The sequence below is a fragment of the Porites lutea genome, chromosome 5 (genome assembly GCF_958299795.1).
Source record: "Porites lutea chromosome 5, jaPorLute2.1, whole genome shotgun sequence".
Classification (NCBI taxonomy): Eukaryota; Metazoa; Cnidaria; class Anthozoa; order Scleractinia; family Poritidae; genus Porites; species Porites lutea.
In genome coordinates, this window is record NC_133205.1 from 44,806,878 (window position 1) to 44,823,337 (window position 16,460).

The 16,460-nt window shown below is 37.3% G+C and overlaps 1 pseudogene; it reads right to left on the minus strand.

The window, feature by feature from the left end:
* LOC140938729 (ATP-dependent RNA helicase DHX58-like) overlaps nt 1–16,010 on the minus strand; it is a 17,302-nt pseudogene extending 1,292 nt beyond the window's left edge.
* Between the last annotated feature and the right edge of the window lie 450 nt (nt 16,011–16,460).

Consider the following 16,460-nt stretch of genomic DNA (forward strand, 5'->3'; position numbering starts at 1 on the left):
CATGAGTTTTGTACATATAGTTTTCATTGTCTGCGTTAATTCTCCTTTTCTGCTTCTTCAGGAATAGTTTTCGTAACAGTGTCTGAAACAGGTCAACTTTGTTTTTATTTTCCATATTAAGATTAAAAGCACTATAAGACTCGTTAAGTAGAGCAACTGTTAAAATAAGGTATTTATGTTTTTTTACTAAGTGTGTTTCTTTTAAAACAAGAAATTTTATAAACTACCGTAAAATTCCGAAAATAAGCCCCAGGGCTTATATTTTTCAAAGGCCCCTTTTGAGGAGCTTATGTTTGAAGGGGCTTATATTCGGAGGGGCTTATGTACGGAGGGAAATTTGCGTTTCAAAATCGATTGGGCTAGAATTATAGTTCAAAAGAACTTTACCCTTTTTGCTTTGTTTTACTTTGTATTTGAGGGCAATTTCCGAGTACAAACCCCCGTGGGGGGGGGGGGGGGGTCTTATATTTGGAGGGCGACTTAACGGAGGTCTTTTTGCGTTACGAGTTTAGGGGCTTATATTTGGAGGGGCTTATGTTCGAAATTTTACGGTAATTTAATAATATCTCACTGAAAGCAGCTATAATTTGTAATGATTTATTGTGATTTACTTTCCAGTGTGGTCTATTAAGAGCTGTAACGTGTGTTTGATGTAAATAGTGTCAGGGTAGCTTTCACGGCAAACATCGAAACAATCAGGTTGGATCAGCAGGAATAAAAGAAGCTGGCATTTAATTATTCTTAATTTAGGAAGCGCAACTTTTTACAAGAAAGTACAATATATCAGTCATCCTGAAAAAGGTACTCCGCAATCTTTTAGCGGGACCAACCAATTTACAACAACCGTATACTATATCGGCGGACTTTCTCTAAATATTCAAATGATCAATATTAATGATCAGTCATTTTTCTGCGATTATTTTGAGACACCAAATAATGCCTTCTTTACCTAACCGGTTGCCGGAATAAAAAAATTGGAATTAATTTTGGCGAACATTAGAAAAAACCACTTGCGTACGCGATTGTCAACTGATTGTATGTTTTTTTGGAATTACCTTTGTATCCCGGACATCACTGTTAATGATCACGTGGTGACTGCCTTGGATGCACCGGACATCATGCGCTTGGCAAACAGTTTCTTTGCACTTCCGGCATAGAAAGGTGACGTCACCAGGCAAATGCTTTGACTTACTGAGAGCATAAATGTGCTTCTTTAGGTAGCGTTCTCGATAACTCTTTTGTTGCAATTCTTTCACCTAAAAGAATAAAATATAATGAGATAACCAAAAATTGAATGTCAAGTGTGCTGAAAGGAACCCTTATAAATGCTTGTCAATGACGCTCCACGGTTTCTGAAGATTCCGTCTCTTTCGCGTTAATGTAAGTATGTAAGCTCCAGGAAGCCGAGGTAACATAATTATCATGCCATTGACATAAAAGGAAACAATAAACCACATTTCAAAGGGATTTTTAGTTGAGCAGAGGAAAGACGTGGAACACTTACATTACGAGATAAAGTAACCTAGTACAACTTCTACCTCTCTATCCTTCAGAAGATAAGGAGTAAACAACGCCATGTAGACAAATGCGTTGCCAAAAATTACTACAATAATAATATTGGGGCTGATCATTTTGATGATGATGATCATGGTGATTATCTTTATTTTGATAACAACCTTATTTGCGCCGATCTCACCTTTTTCTTAAAGGTTTCTGGATCCAAACTCTGCACTTTATTAAGAGCTTCAGTCATGAGCATTTCCCTGAAAGCACTCATATTTTCTCTCTTCCGTGCTCCTGAATGACCTACCAAAACGCTGTACTTCCCATATTCCGCCCTACAGAAGAAGGAAAAAAAAAAAACACTTCGTATGCAGACAAGACAAGACAGAAAAAGACAAGACAATAGTTATTAGGAGTCTTATACAAGCTGGTGCATCAACGTTTTCTAGATAATTCAAACTTGCAGTTTCTAAAATGTTAATTACACAAAAACAACTACACATAAATACACATGTACATATCATGTAGTTTTTTTTTCTTTCCACTCTTTTCTCATCTTGAAGCATTCAAACGCATGCTTTGCTATTAATTTATGGATTTCAGCCTTTCCGCTGGGTGCGGAGACGGAGGGATTTATTAGAAACACGAATACTTGATTCGGTGACATTCTGTCACCTATTAGATGCTCATTATTCAAGAAATTGATTAGAACTTTTCTATTCTTCCTGGTAAGTGGGTCATACAGGTAAAAAGTGATATTCGTCCCCCACTTCTACCTTATAGATTGGACATATCTTAACAGGATTTTTTTATAAGGTCTTAAGTATCGACATGGCCCCGCTTTCTGAAAGGCCGACTAGTGCTTATCCAGGATTAAAATTTTCCTCCGTTTTTGTATTTTTCTTTCCTATGTATTGCTTAGAGTCACATTTTTGTTATCATTACTTTATCTCGGAGTAAAGGCACAACAGTATTTTGTAAGCTGGAGTTGCATGTTCTTAGACCAGAAAACCTTGTTCAAGATTTGGCTTAATCCTGGATTAAACTTAACCATCTTTCGAAGAACCGGGCCCTGTTTCTGGGGCGATTTTATCATTGCTTAGTCGTGATTTTGTTGAAGTTATCCTGTGACGGGTATTGGTGACATTTTTAATTGTCTATTGTTTTGTATTTTTGGACAGCATCTCTTCTAATGTCGTTATTCATTTCACTCATCCAGTTTTGTAGTTCGATTAACCTCATTGTATCTACCATTTCTATATCCATATAGTGTCCTTTTATCCAAAGTTGTCCTAGCCCTATCTGGTCTAATGTGCTTCTGATATTTTTGCACGGGAAAGCCCTAATTTCATTCAATTTAATGTTATTTTCATATCATTCTCTTTTTTTGCGCTAGAGTTACTGGCCACAACTTAAAGTTCACCACTGGGCTTCAATTTTCATCGAGAACCTTCCCGTTTCTGCCCTAGACGCATTATCATTGCAGTATTTATTTTATACCAAGTAGCCATTTTAAGAATTTGTTCTGGACTAGTTCTGCGGAATCCTTATCTTTTTGTCCGTTGCAGTCAATGGTCGGCCATATTTCACTCCCATAAAGGAGTATGGGGGAAGTGTGTTATCAAATGGTTTTAACGTTAATTAAATATTTTTTTCTAAAGTTGCTTCCCCATCTCTTTTGCACTCAAAACATTGAGTACAACTTTTTTCAACTCCTGTATTACTAAGCGAAATTAAAATTTCCAGGTGGTCTCAGTATTAGTCCGAGATTTTTTGCACTATTTGACGCTTTCTAATTTATTTGCGTCATCATCTAAAGGAAAAGTTGTTTAAGGATTTGCCGCGATCGTTATTAAAATCATTAACTTTTGTCTTCTCTAAGTTGAAATCTAAATCAGCATTTTCACAGAAAGATTCCACCCAATTTAAAATGGATTGCAGGCCTTTTGCTGATCCAATATATATATATATATATATATATATATATATATATATATACCCGTTTTCAAAAAGGTTTTCATACAGAGAGATATATAGATAGATATATACTTTTGTTCTCTTGCACGTGCGCCCGTGTGTATTTTTAACTAGTTATTGTCCAACTTGTGAAAAACTCGGTTCAACGATAAATTTTTTCGTCGTCGGGGTTTTTGTTCCAATTTGAAATGTCGTTTTGATTTTTTTTTTTTAAAAAAAAATACATGCGCCCTGCGATACAAATTTACAATGGCGAATTATATAGCTGATTTTGGGAATGAGGAAAACATCCCGCGAAGCAGCCGATCCGCGAGTTATACGGCGTCACCGAATTGGTAGACCAAATGCCATAGCATCTGTAGCAAGTGACGAAGCATTTTTATTGATTGAGTGTATTAAAAAATGCGCTGTCCAGGGGCGTGCTTAAGAGAAACTGTAAACTAGCTTGACAGCATTTGCTGGCCGAGAGTTTATTCTGTCTTCAATGAGACGTTGCCTTACAGGCCGTGATTTTACTCGAAAAAAGGCTGAGAAATTAAGATATATGACCAGCTAATCATGGTTATGATTAAGTCTGCTTTTATGAACCCCGCCAACGTCTTAGTCCGTTTTAATCAACTGCTATAATATTGTTGCTCCTTCCCACATATCCAATATGGACATCCACCGTCACATCCAGTCCTTCTCAGCGGTTTAGAAAACACATTTTTTTTTTCATTTCATCTGCGTTTTTCCCCTTATCCTGTAACGACAACAATTATTTGACCGACAAGTGACCGAATTCCTCATTCTTTAAGTTTCAAGAGAATGCAAATCAAGAGAATTGCAGACAATACTCGTGCATTATTTTTTTAATTGACAAATTGGAACAAAGAACCTGACGAAAAGAAAATTTATCGTTGAACCAAGTTTTTTCACAAGTTGGACAATAACAAGTGTAAATACACACGGGCGCACGTGCAAGAAAACAAAAGTATATATCTATCTATATATCTCTCTATATGAAAACCTTTTTGAAAACGGGTATATATATATATATATATATATATATATATATATAAAAGATCATTAGGTCGTCCGCATATAAAAGACAATTTATAGATTTTTGACCTAGAGTAACTGTCCGCTGAACACAGCAGTCCTACTCGTCGAAAGGTACTAGCTTACCTGACACGGCCACGTGATTGTACTGAGGAGATTTCGTTGCCCATCATGTCGTAGCGAATAACATAGTTACAATCACTAATGTCCAGGCCTTCCTCTGCTACGCTGGTCGCCAGTAAAAGATTCTTTTCTCCTGTTTTGAACGTTTTAATGACTCGCTCCTGCTCATTCTGGGTCATGCCGACTGAAATTTAAGAACGCAATCGTGATCATCCTGAATGTTTCATTTGCTTCATCTCCTAAACTGAACTACTTTAAGAATTCTAGGTGAAAACTATTGTTTTTTAGTAAAAACGTCGCTAATCATGCAAACTGATGGTCTTTGAAAATCTTTTAGCCCAGTTTATTTCACGTTTGCTGGTAAGCTTGTGTAAGGGTGTTCGAGGAATTCGCTTCTTTAGCGAATAGGTACCACATCTTGGTGTAGTTATTCTTGACAGCAGCTCATACGTCCTTCTTCTACTGCACCAACTCTACTTTCCCAACTCAAACCGCTTATTCAACTAAAAACTGCGTCAAATTTTGGCAACTTTTAAAAACAACTAAAATTTAGGTACGTTTGGGCTTGCTGAGTATGAGAGTTGAAAAAGCATTTTCTAGTGACTTTAACCGACGAATTTCTTGTCGATCACTAAAGTGGGTGAAAACAAACCCGTAAGGTTAAACAGGTCCAGAAAAAGAAAGCTAATAAAACTTGACAACCAAAACCACCAGATTCTACCGTGACCTTAAAGCAGTACAGGAACTCTGATGTGGGTAAAAATAAAGGTCAGCTAGAATCCAAAACGTGCCTACTTCATGCAAGGACAGACACTCAAATTTAATTAAACTACAAGAACAATAACACCTCTGTTGACAACCAATTACTAGTAAAAAGCTAATAAAATTAAAAAAAACGAAGATTAACCTTGATCTACAAACATAATCATAATGGGACTCTAGGCATGAGTGAAACTTCAAGTACAAATATGAAATCAACTAAAGAACGCATGACACACAAATCTTTACAACAACCTACTCAGTAGAAAATACTTCACAACACTTGCCTTCACAGTTTTTTTACGATACAACTATAAATCACTGCGTTACACTCAGTTTAAAGTGTTTAAAGTGGCACCAGTTATAATAGTAACTAATAAAATCAAGTGTTACTTACTCTTTCCATCTCCACTGCCGACTAGTAGCACTGGTCTGAGCACTTTGTTAAGTTCTTCAGTCTCTTTGATCCAGTCCAGGAGTGCTTCTGTTGACTCACGAGTTCTAGTGAACAAAATTCCCTTTGGACCTTCCCATTCTGGATGATGACGAGATTTTGTTTGTTCTGCCTTATCATCTTCATTCGCCGTGTCTGACGAGGAACTTTCAGTCACATCCAGTTTAAGGTCGTCTAATGCTTCACTGTTACTTTCGTCAGGTGAATCTGAAAGGACCTCTGATGAGGAACCCTCAGCGGTATTCGTTGCGTTAACACACAAAATTTCACTGCCACTTTCCTCTTCTTGATTGGCTGCTGTGTCTGGGGAGGACCTCTCAGTAGTGTTAGTAGCGGATTGCTCTGTCTTCAAGCTCATATTTTCTCTCTTGTCCTCATCTTTTCTTGCATTTTCTTCTTGACCAGGTGTTTTCCTATCCACTTCACCTGCACTCTCGGTTGCTTCTGTGACTTTATCATCAGACATTTTGGAAGCTTCAACGTCTCCATTCGTCGCGCTCTCCTTGCTGCCTACCTTCTCTTGGCCATTTTCGTTCGCCGATTCTCGACTGGTTGCATCTCCTTCTCTACGTTCGTTCGTCTGGTTGTGCTGACCATTGTCGCTGTTCTGAAACTCCTTGTAGTTTTCCAACAACAATTCTTTCAGTCTCGTTAGCTTTGGATTTTCAGGCTCGCCGCCATTCTTTTCGATAAATTTATCTAAGGCTTCCATTGCCTTGTAGAACAGTTTTTCCAGTATTTCATCAATATCCGTGAACTTTTCTCTATCCAACGATCAAAAGTATTTCTGGAGATAACTCCTGGCATTCTTCATCCTCGTGTTTGAATTCAAAGTAAGCGAGATATGATATTCACGAAGGTGTTCGGTGTAGGTCACCAGGTACCTGTCACCAGCCGCCACCGCATCTTTGTAGAATTCTTCTACCCACTGACGATACTGTTGACTTCCTTTGTCTGGGGGCCCTGCCTTGAAGGACTTGCCTCTCATTTTCTTAAGTCTGCCCTCTATTTGTACCATCACCTTTTAAGAACAAAGAAACAAATTAAATAAATAAAGTAAGCTAAAACCCGATGGCGAACCTTGGATGCTTTTATCTTAAAGGTGCATCGCGCACATCAAAGTTTGGGTATGCTTTTCACTTGCACCTCGATCAGATTCTTTAGGATTAGTTGATGTTTCTCGATTAGGGCCTTTAGTCAATGAACCAGGATATTATGGGAACCCTGTCCCTGGAAAGGAAAACAGCATTGAATAGCGCTACACTAAGAAGAGCAAACCCGGTGACTCGTTTAGTATTGACAATAATTTATCGCTAACGTTACCTTGGAGACGATCTTTTCAAATGGATCTTGCTTGTTCTTTTCCACGTGATGAGTTGCTCTTTCAGGGACGTTTGCGTACTTCTTAAGCTCAGCCTGGTTTTTCCTCACGGTAGAGATAGCTTCGGCATCTAAATTTGCAGATACAAGAATGATATGTTCTTCTGCTCTATCCACACTCGACGCTTTACCAGTACCAAGAGACGCTGTCAAACCAACGATCTGCCAAACAAAATATCATACTTTGGTGAAAAAGGTACCCTGCAACGGCAGACGTCCCTCCTCGCTCATCAGCGCTGAGGGACGTTTCGCAAGGAGGAACGTCTGCGACTCAGCGACAGAAATTCCATTCTGATGACGCAAAATCTGTCCGGAATCCGGTCAGAAGCGCTAATTGGTCGACGGAGTAGTTTCAATATTCTAGCTATTATTTACGAATGACAGACAAAAGACAAAAGGCGGCTAAGGTCAAATGTAAATGCGATGAATCTTTAACATAACAGTCAATATTTGTGGAATATAGTCTTCTCTAGGAGAAGCGTTTGAGTATTGCTGGAGCTCATTCGCAGATGAACACAACACTTTTCTAAAATCGACCAGGAGAAACGTAAAATTGAACAAATTTGCATTTGGAACCCCATGACTACCGGATTTATTAAGTAACAGCTGATTTACGTCATCAGTATGGAATTTCTGTCGCTGAGTCGCAGACGTTCCTCCTCGCGAAACTTCCCTTCAGCGGCGATGAGCGAGCAGACACGTCTGCCGTTCGCAGGCTATAAAAAAGGGTAGCATTGGATTTTTACAACCCAAGTTACGATCAGGTAGGTACGGTATTGTCTAGTTTTGTCTTCCGTTATGTATAACCTCCATTAATCACAGCTTTTTCTTAGAATCTTTCACGGATAGCGAGTTAGTCAACGTCTATATCCCGATTTGAAGTCATATGGCCAAGGAATTCAATAAACGGAAATATTCCCTAATAAGACTTCTGTTCACAAGTGCCTTTTCATATCTGGTGTCTAGGCACAAAATTGTACCGTAAGATTTTCTATGGCCTAGACACCACATTGTGTTGATCCTGTTGTGATGAGGAAACTCTCAAGGAAACGCAGTAAGTAAACACATGAGTTGAAAGTTGTGTAATACCTGTGGTAGGCTGTGTTGGTATCCGGGCTGAGCCTGTAATGCCAGGTACTTTTCCATAATATTGTTATAAGGATGCTCCTTATGAGCGTGGTGACATTCATCAAATAACAACAGACTGATGTCCTTTAGCTCTACTCGTTCCTCTTTGTTCTTGCTGTTTAGGGCGTTGACAAGTATCTGGGCCGTCATCACCACAACATTGTTGCTTTGTAGGAGGTATTTGAGCGGAATATCTGTTGAATTAGCTCCGGAGATTTCTCCTACAGAATACTTGCCGGCCAAGAAATAAGCAAATCGATCCTTCTGTTGTAGCACAAGATTCACGGTGCTAACAATGAACACCACGCGACCTTCCTTTCTGTTGGTGTTACTGGAAGCTATATTTCAAAACAGATTCAAATTTTAGATGTAATAAATACATCAAACATAACACTATAGCTACGCAATAGATCTTTTTTTTTTAAAAATACCATGATTCTCTTTGTTGTCCCTCCAAAACTTTGCATAATCATAGCTTTCAATTTCTCTTGGGACTTACAATCGCCCTAAGAAAAGGCCTATGTTTTAAGCGACATCCAGACACCTGATGGGGGTTAAAAACAAGAGACAGTCGCGTTTCTTTATGTAGATTGTCCTTGAGATGGCTGGATATCAAATCATTCTTGAAGATATTCAAAGGTAAATTATGCAAAAGTTTACAATAATCTGTGTCAAATATCCAAGCCACCTATGCGGCAGAGATTTCGTTTTTCCCTCAAACTGTTAATAATTTGATATTAAGAAGTATTCCATTAAGAGGCCACACCTTTGATATATTCTCCTTTTCGATCCTCGAGACGGAGGATGACATGTTCAAGAGAATACTTAGGGAAGCCATCGAAATATTTTGTCCCGCTCCAACAGAGAACAGAGACGCTGGTTTCGAGCTCCCAGCGATCTATCAAAAAGTTTTGTCACGTGATTGACAGTATAAATCACGTTTATTACAAAACGTCCTATCCATCACTAGAAAGCGTTTGTGTAAAACGGTTTTTCCTATCCCGTAAATTGAATCGTCGTTTATTATGTCACTTTAACAGGATTAAGTAACTTTTTTCCCCTAATGAAAACAATCAAGAAAGAAATTAAAAAAAAAAAACAAGTTACGAAATATAGCATTGAAATTTTAGAACATTCTGGATTGAAGATTGAGCGCATCCTATTTTCCCAAAGATTATTACATTTGAACGTCTATTCTGCCGGCACTGAGATACTAACAGTAAAAACCCGCGACTAGGAACCTGCATTTGCCTCAAGTTAGCCTAAACAGGTTAAAATACAAATAAATGGTAATAAGCACAAATTTAACCGAGCTAAGTATTTAGTGCTATTCAGCTCATTATTGAACTAAAACCCCAGTGTATACTACTACAGCTGCACTTGGAGTGACAAGGCTCCTATGTTTTCAAGGAGTATCCTGAATGTTGATTTATCTTGTATGTCCAAGAGTTCAATTTTTTTTTAGATTTTAGAAAATAAGAACCTGTTTCAAACTTTATGCTAAACAGGTTCTTGTATAGAGGGGCTTACTGGCAAATTTTAGCCTAACAGGTTTTTTAAGCTTGTTTAGACTCTAATTTCGGATTCTCGATACGCAATCGTAAACGTCAATTTTCATTTATTACGTCGAAGATTTTTTTCGGTGTAAACGACGTCATAGACGTAAGGATTTATTTCGGATCCTCAAATATGTCCGTACATGTCAATACATCAAATGAACTGGCTTGATGTTCAATTACTAGAAAAAATAACTAAATAATTTCTCGCCTACCTGACTGCTCGCTATCGCTGTCAAACCTTTCGAGGTGCCTTTTCGCGATCTCTATGGCCACGTATGTTTTTCCACTGTTCGTGGGTGCACATATGATGGTATTTTTTCCTTTGATCGCTGGTTCTGCCAATTCCTTCTGATACTCTCTGAGTTCAAGCTCACCAGGGCCAAGATCGTTGGCTTTGTCTCCCAGAAAAACTGCAGATTAATATAATTTTAGAAAGATTTTAGACATTTCAAGTCTAGTTATTTTTTCCTACTTTACGCTTCACATACTAGCGATGCTTTCTACCTAAAACAGCACATTGAAAATAATTAAAGTTGAGGTCAATAAAGTTTGATTGATATGCTGGTACCAATAAAACAACAGGTGGATTGTGCGGATGGTTTTTAAGTCCCTTTAACCCACCCTTCTTACGCCTTTTTCTTCCTTAACTTTCCCAGTTTGATGAGGAGCATAGTAAGATAACTTCAGTTTTTACGTAGGCCTTCATGCTTATTATAATATTATTTAAGTTTAATACTTCCGTCTCTTTTGTTTGGTTTTTTTTTCATTTATCTAAGATGATTTAATTTGATAAGAATCTGAATGCAAAAAATATACCTTCAGGAATGATGAACTCCATTTCGGGGTCACTATCTTCAACTCTTCCATTTTCTATAATAAAAAAAATTGATTTGGTAAACAAAGTATATATATTAATGACTGTTTAAATAGTCCAACCTTATCAGACGAGTTCAACTCTTTTCCACCGTCTAACATGGTTTTGACTTCTAAACTTTTGTACGAAGTCGTGCCGACGTGTAATAGTTAAGAATATAAAAAAATAAAGAAGGATAGATATTACTCTTACTCTCTAATTAACCTAGTCCTATTTCTAGGTCGAAACGTCTGCGTTTTGCTCAACACATTACTTTCCCAAAAACATTGCAAAAATTAAGATAAAAATGTAACTATGATACTTAACATGGTAAACGATGCAAACAACCCGGAAGATTCTGATCAAGACTGTTATGTAGACAAATCAAGTTTCTTATTTCAGAGACTAATTATAAATCCTTGTTTAGAAGTAATTAAAGTTAATAATATACCTGGTTGCCTTGGAAAAGAAAGGAAACTGTCACTCTCTTGTTCAGACTCAATCTCTATCAGTGTGAGAGCAAATAACACTTTTATCATTGTTCTACTGATACTTTTTTCTTAGCCACGGCATTAACATCCTTTTGTGTTGTAAACACATATAGAAAAAAAGGGAAGTATAGTAGAGCAGCACTGGCTATCTCTCAATCTCAGAGAACTAAAAGCAAGTTGAAGGTAATTTCGAACCAGCCGATGGCCCTTTATTGCCGTTTAGCTTAATGGCGGATTGTTGAGGACCAGGGACTCCGGCATGGCATATGAATGAAGGGGTTAGTTTCTAAAGAAACTGCCGGTGGTGTTGCGTCAGTGGAGAAGTGATGAACAAAGATTTCTTTTCTTTTTTTTTTTTTTTATCAAATGAGTTGATAATTAAGGTGGTGGGGCCAAGAAGATAGATAAGCTGACGCTTCGAATAAAAGCCCTTTGTTAGAGCAAATCAGGGGACTGTGGGTCGTGTGTGGTTGATATATCGGATGTTGGAACTATGTTATTAGCGAAAACATGAAAACTGTGAAGTGAAAAACAAGAATGAAATAGGTCAATGAAAAACGTTCGTTAATTCCGTGGAAATCAAGAGTGCCGATTTGAAAGACAAGGCATCACGGAAAACCGTAAAAAATTAACGAACGCTTTTCATTCAACTTATTTTAATAACATATTCAAGTTGTGTATTTAAATGCCAAGTTTAAAGATAATACAGTTCAAACGGCAGTTCTTCTACAGTGACATTAATTTTTTCGGGGGAAATGGGATTGATTTGAGAATGAGAGAATTGTGGTAAGAAATTGATATATCTAGAAACCAATTAGTCCGCTCAGTAATGAGCTCTGTGCAGTTGGCACGGAGCTAATCATTGATTATTCTTTTCATCTCTGTGAAAACCTCAGAAAAATCCTGGGTACGCCTCTGCTTGGAAGAGCAGAAATTAAGAGGACTCTGGGCTGACCAGAATCCTCCTTTAAGGCCCCATATCTCACATTTTAAAAAAGGAACGGGATGAATGGAAAAACAAAAAACAACAAGAACACCAAAAAAAGAGCAAAAAACAGTGAGTAACAAGCAGTTTAGTAGCTATGTGCAAACCTGCAAATTTCACATACACAATTGACAACCTACCTTTAAGTTTCTCTCTTATTTTGTTGAATCGCTCTACACAAAGGCTGAGTTCCAGTTTCGGAGTTTTTTCCAAACCGTCCTTATGTGAATCCTTCAACGCGTCTTGTACGAAGACTGTTTGTACCATGGACTGGAATTCTCCCTCAGTGTACATGTTCCATAGTTCATTTGCTGCTTGTTCACTTGACAGACGGAAAGTCAAGATAATTGATCCCTTAGAGGTCTTTACAAACGCTGCACCCTTGGGAAGATGCTATAAAAAAAAGCCATGCATGCTATCGTCATCATCATCATCACAAGAGAGGATAAAACTAGAGAATTAATCTTCCATATAGGCCCCATACCTAGAGCTTGCACAATTTGCTCGAGATTTCCTCCCAAAATTCCAGTAATTTCTCAAAAAGTTCCTCAAAAAAAAGTTTTCGTAACGAAAGTTGTTAAAAAAAAAATACAATTTTTTTGTTGCCCTCCTTCTCTATTGGGTCTGATGCAAAAATTGCAAATTGTACAACAAAAGTAAAATTTCCAAGCATCTTGTGCAATTTTGCGGCGTAATCAACCAGCGTTGCTAAATAACTTTGCCCTCAATTAAAACCAAAAAATTTATGAGTAAAGGCTACGCATGAATATTAATATTAATCGTGTAAAAATTGTAGTATGATCCAATAAAATTGTTGTTGCAGTTGTCAAGACTGTTAACTATTTTCTTCCGCCGTTTTGAATTTTCTTTAAAACCGCTGACCTAGCAGCCCTGCAGCATACATCTTGCACCCATTATCTGCGACAGGGGGGAAGGATCTGGCTCCTTTTTCAAAGGAACTTCATAAATTGTCTACTAAAACATAGCGAAATATAGAAGCAAGGCCAATTCAAGCACTAAAAGCTGCTCCGATATATCAAAATTAGTAGAAAACTAGAAATTGCTCGGAATGCAAAAAAATGCTCGAAAAGAAAAAAAGTTCTGGGAATACGAGAAGTTGCCTAAAATTTGCCGAGCAACTTGTGGAAAGGCTTACTTATACCTATCGTACTCCCTCTAAAGTTATTTTTAGATTTTCTCGGAGATTTGCTGTCGCGAATCAAATTGTTAAGTTGGCAGAAGACGTAGGTTAGGTTAAGGAAACTGCAGCCATAGGGAAACGACGAGTATATACGTTTTGTGGACGAATGAGACTTCAAAGAAGCGAGTGTAGTAAGTGCTTTACGACTTACAAAAGAAAAAACACAGTCGCATTGACTGTAAGGCTTCCACTTATTAATAACGAAAGAACTACAGATCATCGCTCGCACTCTAGTCTTATATCAAGGGAGGATAAACCTCCTTTCTTGTCGTCGCCATCATCATCACGGTAGTTAGTTTCAAAATTAACACTAATAACAAGACAGCAAAGAGAAAGATATCTTGAACGTGACGGACAAGCCGTTATGTTGCGTCGATAAAAGGCTGCGACCAACCTCTCTGGGGACAAGGCTAGGCTCGGATTATCTCGTAGTTGTCCAGTTAAGAGTGGTGCAGTTTAAAGTGCATTAATACTAAGTACAGTACGTAGGCTATAAATCACGCTTATATACTATAAGTTTAAGGTCACAGTCTCGTTTCATGGCAAAAAGACAACAAAGGGACAATTGCGGCTTCAAAAATTAATGATCATTTTACGCGAAGGGATTGGGGCGAGTTTCAAGACTAGCAGCTTTTTGGAAGGGAAAAGGTATGGTAATCGCTATTAAGACCATTCGGACTACAAAAGGGGCTTTTGTTACCTCGTGGAACTTACCGCCACCTTTTCTATCGCAATGATATGCGCAGTAGGTCATACGCAATGCAAAACAAGGGAATTACCCTAACACTAAAAATAGCCTTTGTACAACCAACCGGCCGGGAAGGGGAGTTTTCCTGGGAATTCTTGGTTGAGGTGCTTTCCTCGGTTCTCCATATCCTGATGTCAACCTCATTTCAGACCAAAAAAAGGCATTGTCCACAACCGTTTTCAGACCTGACTTCTAAAATCCATACCCATTTCAGACAAAACGCGACATTCAAGTATAGTTTGGCAGAAATTAGGTCATTATTACTTAGATTTGAACGCCAAATTTTTTTTTCATGACGAATTCGCATATTACCTTTTGGAATTCTTTTCGCATCCTTCTGTTTTCTGCAGACTTTTGGTCACCAAAACGCTCAGCGACATTATGCTCTAATGCACAATAACTTTCAGTGCTCTCTTCACATTCTTCTGGTAAGAGATTTCCGGAAATCGCCACATCTAAATGCAATTTGACATAGAACGAAAAGTATGTTGTTCAGTTTAAAAAATAATAATAATAATAATAAAATAAACAAATGACATTAAAAACAAATAAAGAAAGAATTAGGAATTTAGGAATACGAGATTTTTATTATTTTTTTTAACTTGTTTTCTTTTTAAAATCAGTGACTGATTGGTAATGACTTAATTTAAATTTTGAACAAAGTTATCATTATTATTTATTAACTTAATAATAAAAAATAAATAAATAAAATAATAATAATCAATAATAATAATAATAATAAGGATAAGGATAAGGATAAGGATAATGCTAATGATAATAATAAACTAAGTTGGACATAGAAAGAGAAAGTTAAAATGCCCTGGGAACGAGGTTGGATGGTGAAAGTAATAGAAGATGAACCAACAAAAAAAAAAAGAAAAAGGAACAGAAAAGAAAAGAAATATAAGATAAGGTCAAAGAAAGGAAAAGAAAGGATAAAGACAAGAAAACCAACCAATAGCTGTTCCAATCCTTCTAAAACCGAGCCCCGACCCATCAGGGTCAGCGGTTTGTTCATCGTCGTCATCATCTGCGTGAAATAATAATTTCAAAACACAAATTCATTATATAATAATTGCAAGGTAGTTTGTTTCTTTACCCAAGATATAATTAGATACATGTAATAAAACACCTTTCTCACCAATCTATGAGTATACTGCTACCATACATTTGTAATCGAGAAAAATATTTCTTGAATTAAATTATAGGTTGATGGCCGCGTTTCATTGACTCCCTTCGATTTCGTTTTCTGCAGTTGTTTTTCAATCAGGACTTTCGGTTTGTTAATATTAAACTGATGAGGGTTGAACACTTTCACATTCACATCTTTTTTCAGTACTTTTAAAAACGTGATGAAGTAATTTCATCAAAACCCAACATATCTGAAGAATTATGATACTTTTAAATTACTTGCCTCTGAAGTTGTAGTTCGGGTCCAAGAGAAGCGCAGTGTGTTCGCTTCCACATTTTCGTAAAGCCTTTACGAAATCTTGAAACCCTTTCTGTCTCCGTTTAAGTCGGTCTACAAGAACGGTAGTTGCCTTTATAGGCCCACGGTTCGTCTGCTCTGCTTCAATTACTTCTTTATCCTCTTGTATTAGGCAAGGCAGAAAAGGAAGCAGTTCGTTAGGTATCACTTCGTACTGAAAATCTTTCAGCCTTTGATCCAGAATTTGCTTTTCGTAAGGCCTCATTTCGATTGCTTTAAAGCCAACACGCAAGCTAAACTTTCAGTGTAAAAGCTAGTTCATAAAGAAAGTGATATAAGTGCAGTGTTTGTTCACTTATATGGGTTTCAGATAATTGATTTATACAAGTAAGATTACTAATTTAGCATCTGTGGTGAATAGGGAAGTTTCCCGGAAATGCACATCTAAATTCTCGGAAAATCTGTCAAACAATTATTCGTATTGCCTGTGTTTACGCAAACAAAAAGACCCTGACAATGAAACAACCTCAGTTTATCAAAATGGTATAGAATTTTCTCATTTTCCATTTAAAAAGAAGAAAATTTGGATGGATTGAAAATGACGACTAGAGCAAATGCACTAGTTACTGGTATGATATTGTCACTTCCGGTATCAATCGAAGTGAAAGTCATAAATATTTAATATATCAAAATAAAAGGTTTCGCTTGCAATTAAAAAGGGAAAGTTCCCCGTCAAGGAGTCGAAACTTTAAACTTGATTAAAGTTACCCTTGAAACCGAAAGCAATAGTGACCAACCAAGCAGAAATATCTTTAATTGTTCTTTTCTA